Below are 14,695 nucleotides of genomic sequence, written 5' to 3' on the forward strand. Positions count from 1 at the left end.
TTGCTGGGTGAGATTGTTAGCTATTGCTGGATGACATTGTTAGCTATTGCTGGTTGAGATTGTTAGGTTTTGCTTGTTGAGACTGTTAGGTTTTGCTGGGGGAGATTGTTAGCTATTGCTGGATGACATTGTTAGCTATTGCTGGTTGAGATTGTTAGGTTTTGCTGGGTGAGATTGTTAGCTATTGCTGGATGACATTGTTAGCTATTGCTGGTTGAGATTGTTAGGTTTTGCTGGGTGAGATTGTTAGCTATTGCTGGATGACATTGTTAGCTATTGCTGGATGAGATTATTAGGTATTGCTGGGTGAGATTGTTAGCTATTGCTGGATGAGGTTATAAGGTATTGTTGGGTGAGATTGTTAGCTATTGCTGGATGACATTGTTAGCTATTGCTGGTTGAGATTGTTAGGTTTTGCTGGTTGAGATTGTTAGGTTTTGCTGGGTGAGATTGTTAGCTATTGCTGGATGACATTATTAGCTATTGCTGGTTGAGATTGTTAGCTATTGCTGGATGAGATTATTAGGTATTGCTGGTTGACATTGATAGCTATTGCTGGTTGAGACTGTTAGCTGTAGCTGGGTGAGATTGTTAGCTATTGCTGGTTGAGATTGTTAGCTATTGCTGGGTGTGATTGTTAGCTATTGCTGGATGACATTATTAGATATTGCTGGTTGAGATGGGCGGGCCATAAGATATTTACAAGTGGGAGGCTCCTTTGTACAGGATGCCGGCTAGATTAGGGGTACCACAACGGCGCCTATGTCTGCCGTGAAGCAGTAATGTGTAAGCATTACTGTGTTTCGTTCTGAAGGGAGCCGTAGCTAGTTAATTACCGGGCAGCCTGTATGTTAAGATTAAAAATATATTTTGAATTTTTCTTATTTACTACGAACTTTTTTCTTATTAAGTTTATTATTATTATTCTTATCAATATCAAATATTGAAAATTATATTAGTAGCTAAATGAGAAATTGTGTGGATCAAATTGCTCTTGACCCAATTTAAGCCACTGTGTTTATCGGCTATTCCAGGGATGTATTCACAGATATTTTTTTAAACTCAACTCTCGTAGTATTAGCAAATTGTATCAACGGCGTGTCGTAAACGTGGGAACGGATAACCTACCACTAATTGAGCTTCAAGCCTTGCCTATATAAGGTTGATATATAAAAAAAATTTTGGAGAGAGCAGTTCAGGAGCGATCGTCGTGGTCTTTGGGAGAGGCCTTTGTCCAGCTGTGTACGTCTTTCGGCTAATATGATGATGATGACGATGAGATAAGAACGTATATTTCTCCCAATTTGTAGTATAGTTAAAATAGTACAGCAATACTTATTCTTAAAATGTTAAAACTACAGTTGGGAGACAGGAGCTCAAACTAGGCAGAACCTGTGCTATGAGTGTCCTGAATCCCCCACTCTTAAGGCGACACTAAATGCCAGCGACCTTGAGCGATATGAGTTCACGTTTGCCGGCCCGCCATCTATGTAACAAAGCCAATATTTTCAAATTCTTGCGTGGAAAACAGTTCATATGCTTACAATCCTCGTTATTCACTACTAATCTGAATTAATGAACCTACACAAAAAAGTACAAGCTATAAGAATAACTTTTCTGAGAGAAGTACCAAAAAAATGCGTCACGCCATGCCAAAAAACTTGTTTAACTTCAAAGAAAAGTGGTAGTTCAAAAAGGCTCGGCAGTGTTATTAACTATAACCAACAGCAAGCATTAGCAACCTACAAATAAGACTTAAGGATATGTGTAACAGGATTAAGTAGTGATCATAGCTCGAAATGCTATACTTTCACCACAAAACTTGTCTAAAAACACCATGTTTGCGTGTTTTCTGCTTACTAATTCGCCTTCGCCTTAACTAATTATATCATTGCTTTTTACTGTCTATATTATTGAGACTAAATATAAAATATGTTTGTATGTGTATACATTTGTGCATGATTATGAATGCTTTCTAGAGAGTGTCATTCTCTTTTCAGTTTGTCTGTGTGTTCAGTGAGAGTAAAGATGATGAATATTATATGAACCTATATGTATCTCTATTTATTTGTATTATAATAATATTGGGGCTAAAAGATTATATGTTTCATCATAATCGTGTTTAAGTAGCCATGTTCTTAATTCTTTCTTGCAAGACTAATAGTTTTATTAATTAAATTTAGTGTATTATTTGCCTTGTTATATAAAGTCGGACCTTGCCAGCAGTAGAACTTCCTTTCGTAGGCAGTCCTAAAACGAGGTTTTAGGAACATTACTCTTAAGAAATTAGCATATTTTATTAAATGTAATGGTCAGAGTACAATAGTCATATTAGCATACCTAATAGACCAAAATGTATAAATAAAACTACGAAAATCACTGCTTCAATTTGGTGTTTTCAGCAAAGCGGCAGAAGCGGCACCAACGACGTATACGAGCGAACACTACTAACGATCGTAACACCCGTTTTGGTTTGCCTGGTTCCGTTCTCGATATTTCGACCTTAAAAGTGAACCCAATGGTCGATCGAAAACTTTCGTCGACAATGACGGATTAAGAGGGGACGCTAGCAGCGTTATTCCATACAAACGTATTCCCCTTTTTTCTCCCTGGATAATGCTTCTAAAGAGGAGATTTTATATCACAAAATCAAGATATGCTAAAGCTATGTCGGTTCGTTTTGTTTTTTTCATTCAACTAACGACAAAAGAAAATATGACTGTTCAAACATGGCATTCCACAGGCGATTGTGGAAGCTGATGATTCTTAATCTACAGCTAAATTAGCAGCAGCTTTCGATGTTAGAAATTTCGTAAAATGTGTTCTTAACTGCTGATCTCTATTCGACAAAAGGAACATTCCTACCAAATTTCATGTCTTATATTCATGTCAAATATACAAGTCTTTTTTTAGGGGGAAGGGATCTATGCACAGGATGCCGACTAAGTGGGAACCACAGCGCCCCTTTTGCATGTCAAAGTCATGAAAAAATAACCGTTCGTTTTCAAATTGGTCTTAAGGCTAGAATATTGATCTTTGGCTAAGTATAAGGCCCATTAAATACTTTTACCAACAGGACGGAATAGGTAATTGAAAAAAATAAAAAAAAGTATTTTTAGCTGTTTTTCGAACAATGCTGTACACAAATATTTAATAAAGTCTATTCTCCGATTTATTGCCTACTCTTCCAACGTCGGATCCGGCACTGGCTTACTATATTCACTTGATGCAGCTAACTGAGGGCCTGAAGGTCGAGACTGGAGAGCAACTCGGTTATGAACGAGGCTTGCCCAAATACCGGTATATTACGTTAACTAGACGCTTCACAAGAGGCCGGTGCTTGGAAAATAGAGAGAGAATTTGCTATTTGATCTGATTGAACATGTCTAAAACGTTTTTAGCACAATAAATAATAAAAGATTTGAAACGAGTTCTTAAGTGTACTTTCAAAGATGCCGATGTTTTGTCGACCTGAAAACAATGCGCAAGACAGTCACTGTTCAGCACAGTTGACTTGGGTATACTGTCTATAAAATTGAATCGTGACCCAACTTAATTAGTCCGTTGTTTTTGGGACATGTGTGGGTCAATAGAAGCTTAACCCCAAGTTTGTGGGGTCTGTCCCCTGGCCGCCATCTTGGAAAAAGGGGTGCAAACACCTTTTTCGCGATATCTCGGAAACTATGCGTCCTACAAAATATCTCCTGTGATTCATCTGGTGTTGCAAGAGATTGTGGGCGGCGGTGATCACTTTTTTTTATCAAAATAAGGGAAGAGACGAGCAGGACGTACACCTAATGGTAATTGTTACGCCCTACACATTACAATGCAGTGCCGCTCAGGGTTTTTGAAAAACCCAAGAATTCTGAGCGGCACTACTATTGCGCTCATCACCTTGAGACATAATATGTTACCTAAGTCTCATTTGCCCAGTAATTTCTCTAGCTACGGCACCCTTCAGATCGAAACACAATAATGTTTACACATTACTGCTTCACGGCAGAAATAGGCGCCGCTGTGGTACCTATAAGCTATCATCTAGCCGACATCCTGTGCAAAGGAGCCTCCAACTGGTATCTTAACATCAGGTGACCCAAACGTTCGTTTGTCCTCCTCTACCATAAATATATAAAACCGTTCGAAACTACTCAGATCGGATGCCGTCATGTCTCGCATTACGTGTTTACACTATAGGTGTAGAGTCCGAGTAATAATCCAAGTGTTCACGTACAGTAGAAAGCCCGCTTTAATAACATCTTACAAGAAATAACTCTATCGGGATTGTGGTTTTATAAATACATCACAATGAGTCTCCTTACCATATCGTCAGCATATGTTATTGTGCGTATTGAATACACAGCCCGCCACACTTCTCATCTGAAACAAAGCGTTAAACATCATTTACTTAAAGTACAATATAAGTTATTAGCTTAGCCTTTCAACAGAATTTTGAAAAGAAACGCTTACACTAAGAAAAGTTGGCGGCAGGTGTAAATGCCTGGTAGACCAAACATGGTTCGGTGTTTCATATTTTATTTATGGCCGATCCCAATATTGAGTCACTATCGTTGACTTTTCTATCCCAATAAACTTATCGACGGTAGCTCACCTTATCTTTACACGCTGTCTGTCAATGGGAGGACGTAGAGCTTACCAGCGATAGAAGTTTGTATGGAAATTGCAATTCACGCGTATAAGGCGATAAGAATGACTTATCGGGTATATTGGGACGGCCTCAGATTATTGACAGCTCTTAGCATTGACAGCAATTACTAACAGTAGAATTTATTAATTTATCTCTATCTGTAGATAGTATATTGGGGTTTGGAATGGCCGTATGTCATCTTAGGTACCTAGTAAAAGTAGTACCACGAACCTTTAGTATAACACAAACATGAGTTTCGCGTACAAAACGAACTATGCAAGTGGAATGTATCATTATACATCAGAGAGCTAACACTACATTGTTAAACAAGCTAGAGATTCTTACTAGGGTGTAATGAGCATGAGACGAGATTGAGGGCCTCGATACAAATCTTATATCTTTAAACGAGCAATTCTTGTATATGTAGTATAAGAAGGCCACAATACTACGACCGTAAGAGCTATAAGGCGTGTCCGGTTTGTCATTAGCTAGTGGTTTAGTGAGAGGTAATTCGAGGCTGACTGGTTACGGCTTGTCACTAAGAATCGGTTACAATAATGCGATAGGACAGAACCAGCTCATGCGTCCCGTAATGCCAGCGACGTATATCTACGTCTCTCGCTTTCACCACACCACCTAAGCCTCCGACATTGTTCAGTACTTGGTGGAGAAGACAAGGTTCCGGTTGGGGTTCGGTTGGTGACGCGTCACGCAGTAGACTTCAACTCTTTTGTTGTTCGCGTCCCGACAGAACATATATCAACCTTCCTGGACGTGCAGCTGTGGCCGAAGGGGGTCGTGTTCCGCAAGTATCGCGGACGTCGCCGACCGCCGGAAGCTATCGAACCCGCGCCTCACATCGCCGTGAAAATGTGACGTAGATTCAAGTTATATATCATATGTATGTTAGACTATAAGGTATTTATTTTATGGGCCTTGTAGCCTGAAATAAAGGAATTATTATTATATTATTATTAATAATAATAGATTTGCTTTCCTTTTCTATCTTGCTGTATCTCCGTTAGAGATATTTTTCCATACTTTGTTTGTTTATACGCTCGTATTTTGTAATCCTATAAATCTAACGAACGAGCGTAGCCAGCCGTGTGAAAGATTAGGCAAACTTTTGCGTAACTTCCCATTGCTTTTGTATTTGTCTCTGTATATGGGCAAGTATAAAAGCATAAAAGGCATTTATTTTCTCAAAATTGATTCCTTCAGAATTCTGTTTGATGTCATTTTTGACATACGAGACACTACCACCGTTTCGCAGACAAATGGCGCTCTGAGAGAGACTAAGCGGCGCAAGAAACTCTCCCAGAATTCTTTTCTTGCGTTCTTTTTAATCAAATATAATTTATAGACTATAATATCACTTGAGTAACTAGATAATATTACAATGAGCAGTTAAGCCTGGCTTGCACTTTAACATTGAATAATTCATATTTTGCTTTTTAATAGTTCTTGAGTATTTACATACTTTCCAACTTTATTTAAAACCGAGATTATGATACATTTACATCGGCTTAAGTCTCAGGGCACAGCTTGTCGCTTCAACTTAGGCTGGTTTAGATCTACTTCGTGAAGAATTACGTATGAAATATCGTGAAATAACGTGGATACCCTACCTAAAGTTCACGGTTCACTTCACCGTTCTTTAAATATTTAATAAGATGTAAGTTAGAAGGGTCACTCAAATAGCAATGGAAGTAGGCTGTGCTCAGCATCCTTGTCGAATGGATTTGACGACCATTGCCATGAAATGAATTTTTTAAAGGAAAACTACCTACTTTAGGTGCGTTGAGTACTTTTTGGGTGAACAAAAATCGTCAAAATCGCGTCATCGTCACCGCATGTACATATATGTGCACTTTTGAACCAACTTCAAAAAAGGTGGAGGTTCTCAATTCGTTGGTATGTTTTTTTTTATGTTTGTTACCTCAGAGCTTTCGGCTGGGTAAACCGATTGTGATAATTCTTCATTTGAAAGCTGGTGCTTCCCGTGTCCAGCATTGCAATTTGGTCCAGATCTGACAGTGGCAACCATGAGAAAACCATAAAAGTCTTTAATTTGATATAAGTATGTGCGCGACAAATTTACGAATAACTCAATATCGCGCCAACCGATTTCGATAATTCTTTTTTTATTGGAAAGGAAGTTTGGTGAGAGTTTGGTTAGGTTCCGATTATGGGATAATGACATAACAAAGTAACGGAAATCTTCAATTCTTAGGAGGAAATTAACGATACTAGACCCAATCTTTTTTATGCTATCCGAATATTTGGGTCACCTACCATAACGTATCAATAGAACTCCTTAACGACTTACAGTAAGGGTACGTGCGATCTGTGACAGAATTTGTAACTATCTGTAATAATTGCAATGTGCTTACGTTCATTGCTGCATTGTAAAATTTTGTAGATCTACACAAATTTAGACAAATTATTAGTTAATGTACGAGTAGTTCAGATTCACTAAAAATGTAAAAATACAAAAAGTGTGAAACTCGCGTTATCGTCACCATCTTCTCGTGAGCCATGTGTACTATGTATATATGTAGATAGATATACCTCCGTGCATTATAAGTAGGTACACGTTATATATATGCAAAGAGTATCTCTCTATGTATAATAACCAAATATAATTAAAAAATAATAAACTTTACGATACGATACAATTCAAAAGTTACTAAGTTTTCATTTCTTTATTAGGAGTCCCCAAAGACAGCCTTTTTTTTCATTTGCATGTATCGTGGTTACCTAGTTCTAAACTGGTAGTTTCAAAGCGCCAATAAATCGGCAAAAGAGTATTTAATAGACAAAATCAAATCAAACGTTAATTGACTCATAACATTGATTAGCAATGGCTTAAGTTCAGTCGTCACACTTAATTTCATAACAATAAATAAATCATATCAAACAGATAAAATTAATATTAAACAAATAAAATAAAAAAGATCAAACAATTAAAATCACATAAAAACAAATCACACTAACTAGAGCAAATTCAATTCGAGGCTGCTTTCATTTAAATAATCTTGGTTATTGCTGCTTAATTTACTTTTTGTGAAGGCTTTGAATTTATTTATAGTCATATTTGCTATCTGTTCGGGGAGTTTATTATAGAAACGAATACATTGGCATTTACATGAATTACTGACTTTATGGAGTCCTGTGGCAGCTATGGCAAGTTTAGCCTTACTTCTATTATTAATACTATATAAATCACTTAGTTTTGTGAAATTATCTTTATTCCTTTGTACAAACATCAAATTCACGTAAATGTATTGTGAGGCCACTGTCATAATACCTATATCTTTAAATTTATTATTTAACGACATTCTAGATCCCATGTAATAAATGCCTCAACGCCTCTCTTGTGCAGCATAAATATCGTATTGATCGCGGTAGCATTACCCCATAAAAGGATACCATAGCTCAAAATACTGTGGAAGTAACTAAAATATACTATTCTGGCTGTATCTATGTCAGTCAGTTCACTTATTTTCTTAACTGCATATGCTGCAGAGCTTAAACTGTTTGCTAAGGCAGATATATGGTCACACCAACGAAGTTTCTCAATATTTAAACAATGGTGTATTAAATTTTGTATGGAACTAATAAAGAAAATGATCAATTCACAGAAGTTGTTAAAATCGATTAACGAATAGGTACAATGATTCGGGTTAGAGAACAAAACAAAATAATTGGCATTCCTTTGAGATAGACTATGCATAAATCAAGGGGAATGTTCGGACCTACAGACTTATTTCACTGACAGCTCGTGAGAATACCACGGACTAGTAAAAAAATAAGGACTCCGTGTCACCTTACATAACAGTGTAGCACCAAAACAAGCCGATTAACGTGTAAATACATAGTCCCACGCACACACTTACACTACTACAGGCTAATAGGCGGCCATTATGAGAATCGTCATCGTCTGTGACAGATCAGTTTGCGTCTCAATAAAATATTTAAAAAATTCCGTCGTGCGTTGTGAAAAAGTGTAAAAACGAAACTATATAAGTATGGCCGTAGTGGCCATATATGATTATTTAAGGGAGAAAAAATTGTGTAACTATTTTTCCTTAAACCGCACACACACTAGCATAACGGTGCTTCACTTGCTAATATCACGGCGCGGAATCCTCCTTTTTTACTCGTCCGTGCAGAATACTAAATCTTTTAATGTCTGGTGGAATCATCTACTGGGTGCATATTGCAGATGTCCATGTGCAGCTGGTTATATCTTATCATCAGTTGTGCCACTTGACCGCTTGCTATCTCCAATATAAAAATAAACTTGGAATTATTTCTCATAAACAGCCGCCCGGATCCGATCCAAAGAGGATGTAAATACTACGTAAATAGAGGCGAGACTGCCTAAGTAAAAATTGAAATTTAGTTTAATATGAAACCTGATTTGACAAATAGTAGTAATTGAAGTATTCCGATTGGCGGCAAACTATAATCCGGCAAAGTTTGAAAGCGAACAGTTGCTTATAACGAAGTGGATTTATGCTATCTCCGTGTTTTACAAGATTATATCCGTCATCTGTCAATCTATCAATGATTGAACGTTTCATCCAATCCTGCGAATCGCTTTTTTCTTACAGAGTATCGCTAGGCTGACTTTATATACGAATACTTAATTTATTTACGCGGCAATTCGACCAGTGAATCTGATATTGTACACACTGTCAATGGTTGTCACTTGGAATGGTTTTATGGATAGTCATTTATTAAGTTTGATAAACTTTAAAGTTCCAACACGATCTGTGCGTATTCCATGTTTATTTTCGTTCAATTCCTCAAATAATAATGTATCGCATAACAACCCGATTATGAGAATTTGTAGAGAATTTAACGAAGTGTGTGCTGATTTTGATATATTCTTTACAAATATAGACTTTTTTTTAAATATTCTTTATAAAACTTTCTAGTTTACGTAAAATAATTTAATGTTTAACTTAAATTTCGTTATAATGTTGCGTCCACTATTATTTTTTTTTACTGTATTTGGTGAATGATGTGTACAATTTTAATTGGATCTCAGGATCATAAAAATATGCTGGACTTGGTATTAGAGGATAGGTTTATCTTGTTATCTGTTATTGTACATACTTGTTAATAAAAAAATATAACTTTCTAAACAAATGATACATAATTTGCTCCTTATAATAGGAATAATGTTGAATATTAAAATTTTATAGTAAATATCTGTTATTTTAATTGAAAACAGACGCTGCAATATTAAGCAATATTAATTATAAATTCGTAAAATCTTATGCGTGCTTCATTGACAATTTATTACATACCTACTTATAAAAAAAATTATATACTTAAACTTTATGAATGATTTACACAGAAAATGTAATTAGAATACTTTGTAAATGCTTGTGACACACTGAAGAGGGCAGCAATTACCTTCTTTAGTGCATTTCAACGGTGCTTATGTTGGCAGACGTTATATTTTTCAAAGAGAAATAATAAGGGTAATCCGAATGCTTACATAGACTTGCAATATATAGACATAGACAAATAAAGAAAAGAGTTGAATTATTACTGTGACTAATTTTGATTAATAAGTCAAAAACAGTCAGCCACACTTAGCATTAGCGCCTTAGTATATTAAATATTAAACTAAATTAAATTATTGGGCTGGCAAGTCGTCAATACGTTAGTATGTTCTTAGTCCATGCAAAAAACCACTCAGAATAAGTATGTTTATTTAATAGATTTATATCTTCAGGGTTCCGCAACTAACGGGAACCCTATTACTAAGACCCCGTGGTCCTTCAGTCTGTCTGTCTGTCTGCACGTCTCTCACTTGCAATAGTTAGATAACGGAAGAATTACTTAAACTTACATAATATATACCATTCTTTCGTTTATTAAAAAATTCTCTTATTTTATCTCGTATTTCAAAAGAACAACAACGTTGTACCTTGTACGATAGTACGGAACCCTTTGTATGATTCTGACTCGCACTTAAGTAAGTGAACAGTATCCATGATGATTGTAGAGAAAATAGAATATCTTTCTAGAAAGAAGAAACGATTTGATTTTTTTTTTTGTTTGTAATTGTTAAATTCAGAACATAAATTTTTTTTTTTCACCTATACAAAGTCTTAATATTTATTTTAATATAGCTTAATACGTATAAATATATATATATATATATATATATATATATAGCTTAATATAGCAAGTAAAAAGGGATCACAGATAATAACAAGAATATGATTATTTTACACAGACAGTACAATCTGAATATATATAAATCCAGTGTCCTGATGTTTGTTTCCAGTGAACTCTTAAACTAATGAACGCATTTTAATGGGGATTACTTCATGGAGTACAGTTTAGTCCAACTTGAGAGATAGGATAGTTTTTATTTCAATTTGGGACCCATGATTATTTTTATTTTTCAATAATTGTTTTGTATGGACATATTTTCTATGAGAGAATTTATTGACGCACGGTTTGATTGTTTTGTTGTGAAACAATTTCATTATAACAACAGGAACAATATTTTATCAAATTATTATTGATGTGAAAGATTATTGACAAATTCATAAAAAACCGTATTTTATTTATTTTGTACAGAACAACGTCTATGGGGTCAGCTCCTATTGTATAATTATTCATAATAGTTATAGAAGAATGACAACGAGTCTTACATTTTCTCCTCAATAAAGTTCAACTTTTCTTGCCGTGGTAATAAATGGTAAAATGTATAATTTTTCCATTCATAATAAGTGTTATATACTGATCTAAATAAATAAATAGTACTTTGTTTAGTTACAGTGCTCACGCTTAAAGTTTGTATTATGTATCAATAGATTTCGCAGCGCACGCCCTATATGACTTTTTAGACAAACTTGATACGGTGAGCCTTCAGATTACCTACAATTTAAGTAATAGAGATACCAACTTAAGGAAGGCATTTATTTTCTCAAAGTCCTCGAATAGTGACCAAGCACCTACTGGAAGACGCAGTGTAGTGGACAAGATGGACCGATCATCTGGTCAATGGAATAGATTGGATGAAGACAGCGCAGATCGTTGTAGAGATCTTTGGGAGAGGCCTTTGTCTGAAGTGATGATAATGATTTTCTCAAAATTGATTCCCAAGGAATACTTTTTGATATCAATAAAATAACACGCTGAGAGATGAGTAACAGCGCAAGAAACTCTTCCAGAGCCCTTTCTTGCGCTCTTTAATATAAACGCAACACATATATATTTCACACATCATTCACAAGTTATTGATAAAAACGATCACAACAATATGTTATTTTTTTAAAGTGATAACCCTCACTTCTAGGATTAATACACAAATAAAATTTGAAAAACAACATTTTATGAACGATGCGCGATTCGAAAATTTACAAGATCGACATTTCAAGTCAATTTCCCAATATGCAAATATTGGGGTTGAGCAGGTTATCAACTGTAAAGTAGATCCTGTAGATGAAGCCACAACCTGAGAGTTGAACAAAGCAAACAGAATTTTTAACGAGGCTGTACTCGACACTCACACACACTTAGACACCTAGGCTGCACTTTATAACATTTACTACAGAGATATTTTGAATAATAAAAAAAAATATAGAGACAATTTCTTAACATGAAGTATATTACAATTCCTTGGAAAAATGGGCTAGCTACATTGCACGCTTCACAGACAGAAGGTGGACAATAGAGACCACCAACTGGAAAGGACCACCAGGTAGAAGATGCACTGGTAGAAAGAAGAGATGGGCAGATGACATCGTGCAGTCGGTGGGGAGAAACTGGATCGATAAGGCCAAGTATAGGGAAAAATTGAAAAAGTTGGGGGGAGGCCTATACCCAAAATGGGGTCCATAACCAAAATTATATACAAAAAATAATTAAACTGGTCACTTTAACTAAAATTAACCCTAGATTTTAAGAACTTTAAATTACTAACAATTGATTATATTTTATGGGTTATGGAATAAAAGACTAATTATTATTATTATTATTAGATTTATAACCTAGGTCCTAAAGAATCATTAAAAGAAAAATTTAAAGAAATAAACATTTTGACTGTTGCTTCTCAATACATTTTTGATAATGTTTTGTATGTTCATAAGCACATTGAGGAATTTTCTAGAAACTGTGACATTCATAATGTTAACACGAGGAACAAACATAAACTTGTTATGCCTACTACTCGGTTGGATCGAGTTAGTAAGTCTTTTGTTGGGCGATGTATATGCTTCTACAATATGATCCCAGAAAATGTACAAAACAAATGTGTTACGAAATTTAAAAGAATTGTTAAAAAACGTTTGTGTGGGAAAGGTTATTATAGCATAAACGATTTTCTTAATGACACCACGGACTGGGATTAAAGCGAACACCCTCAGGCTCTTTAATTATAAATGTTTATTGTACGATATTACATTGTAATCCATATTTTATATAAAAAAAAAAGCCCGCTGAGTTTCTTGCGCCCATTCTTCTCAGGTCTGAGGCAGTCTCTTTTGAATGGGTGGTAGATTTTGACGTTCAATAAGTGATTATAAATCCTATTTTGAATAAAAATATTTGAATTTGAATTACAATTCCTTAAAGGCTGGCAACGCTCTTGTGGCTGTGATTCCTCTGGTGTTGCAATAGAATGTGGGCGGCGGTCATCACCTAACACCAGGTGACCCGTACGCTCGTTTGTACTCCTTTTCCATAAAAAAACATAGGCTTAGATTTTTTTTATATAAACAGGCAAGAGACTGGCATGATGGGACGTCGTGAGGCAGCCACCCATGGACATCCTCAACACCAGGGATCAAGATATGCGTTGCTTTTAGTTGAGAGTACCCTCTAAAGACCTATAGACCGTATTTAAACTTTGCTCAGACCTTACTAACGTAAAACTTACCTGAGTGTAAGCTTAGTCCAATCTTTGATTTCGTTTTATAGTCATTTGACAAGATAGCGCAATGTAAAAGCCTATTTGTCGACCCATAATAATAGCCGAGTGGTTAGTGACCCTTACTAAGCTAGAGGTCCCGGCTTCGAATCGCGGTAGGTGCAATCATTTATATGATGAATATGGATGTTTGTTTCCGAGTCATGGATGTTTATATGTATTTATGTATGTTTAAGTAAGTATATTGTATTAAATATATCGTTGTCTTGTACCCATAGTACAGGCTATGCCTAGTTAAATTAAATATATTATAAATTATATAAAAGTTAAATTATCTTGCCCCAAATTAGGCATAAATAGCCTGTGTTATGGGTCGCAAGACAACGATATATTTTAACATTTGCTCTTAAACTCTTGTGGATTGTATTGAGCCTTCTATTATTAGTAACTAACAATTGCTTATTACTCCTATTATAAATATTACCACTCCTATCTCTAGCCTAAGCAAAAAGGTTCCGATTTCATATTAAGTATTCGAAAATATACCAAGAATAATAATAATTCATAATCTGTTAATGTTTCTATATGATACTGTCAATATTATTGCTATAACCCTGCTGATATATCACACGAACAGCTCTTCCGTAGCGGAAAAACTAAGCATAACCCCACAGCAAAGAGCGTCTTAATACATAATTTAAGGTCAAGTGTAGATATTGTTGTCTCTGTCTTAATCTAACAATTTACATACTTATTAAAATTATCTATGTTCGTTTAGTAGTACTAGGAATAAGTATTAGTTTTATTTTTTTATACTAGCTGACCCGGCAAACGTTGTTTCGCCATTTAATTATTTTTAGACTTACACCATTTCTTGGACATTGCAACATTACTTTATTTTTCTAAAATAAAAGATATTTTCTAAAATAAACGTAGCCTAAGTTACTCCTTATTACATCAGCTGACTGCCATTAAAAGTCCCGTCAAAGTAGGTCCAGCCATTTCAGAGATTAGCCGGAACAAACAGACAGACAAGCAGACAGACACAAATTGTAAAAATGTTATTTTGGTGTATGTGCCGTATATATGTTCATATATACATGTAGTAAAAAGCGGTTATTTCAAAATTACAAACAGACACTCCA

At 35.3% G+C, this 14,695-nt stretch overlaps 1 protein-coding gene across 4 annotated transcripts in view; it reads right to left on the minus strand.

Annotated features, from left to right (window-relative positions):
• The window catches only part of LOC126976062 (tolloid-like protein 1), a 122,987-nt gene that overhangs the window by 107,282 nt on the left and 1,010 nt on the right, over positions 1-14,695 (minus strand). For all 4 annotated transcript variants that reach the window (XM_050824206.1, XM_050824205.1, XM_050824207.1 and 1 more), the window contains exon 2: positions 4,320-4,377. The gene's annotated coding sequence lies outside the window, so the exon portion shown is untranslated. The remainder of the gene's footprint in view (positions 1-4,319; positions 4,378-14,695) is intronic.

This window comes from Leptidea sinapis, chromosome 39 (genome assembly GCF_905404315.1).
Source record: "Leptidea sinapis chromosome 39, ilLepSina1.1, whole genome shotgun sequence".
NCBI classification, from domain to species: Eukaryota; Metazoa; Arthropoda; class Insecta; order Lepidoptera; family Pieridae; genus Leptidea; species Leptidea sinapis.